The sequence below is a fragment of the Trachymyrmex septentrionalis genome, unplaced genomic scaffold, assembly GCF_001594115.1.
Source record: "Trachymyrmex septentrionalis isolate Tsep2-gDNA-1 unplaced genomic scaffold, Tsep1.0 scaffold32, whole genome shotgun sequence".
NCBI lineage: Eukaryota > Metazoa > Arthropoda > Insecta > Hymenoptera > Formicidae > Trachymyrmex > Trachymyrmex septentrionalis.
The window spans coordinates 2,743,605-2,744,699 of record NW_017305485.1 but is presented as its reverse complement, the minus strand read 5'-3'; positions in this window follow the sequence as shown (position 1 = coordinate 2,744,699).

Genomic DNA, 1,095 nt, shown 5'->3' with positions numbered 1-1,095 from the left:
ATATATATATATATATATATCTATACATAAAATAAGTAAATCTATATATATTTGTAGATTCTTGATCTACGGAGCATATTTATACACGTGTACATAATTTTGCCTTAGTTATCGGAGCATATACATTATCAACTATATAATTTTTAAATATATATTGAGATTGAGATGAAATATTTTATGAATCACTAATCTGATTAAAAAATCAGAATTTTTTACAGGGAACGTATACAAAATATGCTAAAGTTTATTGTTGCTATTGAAAACACACGAGATACATATTATCGCTATAGATACACATAATGTACCGTGTAAGACATGTCCAAAAACCAAAATTTTTAGCTTTGTCATACTGTCTCGTATTACATAATATAAAAGTTAATAATTTTTTGCATAATCACATCACAGTACAATAATTTGATGCCACATTAATTGTTTTATTGCACTGATGAAAACGCATGATCACTATAGATACAATGATTATACTGTTACAGTAATATATACAGAAAATTGTATAATATAAATTTTATTAGTGGCAACGAGAGATTGTTAATTTTTAAATCTGCAAACGCGTAATGATAAAGATCCTTATTTAAAAGATTCATATATAAAATGCATGTACAATGCATGCACATGCACTTCAAATGATATCAAGTGAACTTAAAAATATTGATAGACTAAATATAACGAAAGTATATAAAAGAGTCCTATATAGGTATAATAATTATAAAAATATGAAATCTGATGTAATAAGATGTTGCGGAATACTTTTGATTTTTTTATATATAAGACAGTTATGAATATCTTTGATAATTAATTCTCGATGAATATTGTTATTATTTGTTGTACAGAATTCATTCAACAACTTTGAGAATGATCGGTTTTCGAATATATTCGTAGTACAAAACGTCAAATACGGTAAAAACGTATATTAATGTTACTATATTTGCAGTAATCAAATCTATATAAATATTTTTAGATTAAAAAAAAATAGAATAAATATTTTATAAAGTGTTAATTACTCATAATGATATATACATATATATATATATATAGATATTACATAAATATATACAATAATATATACAAGTTCTGCTG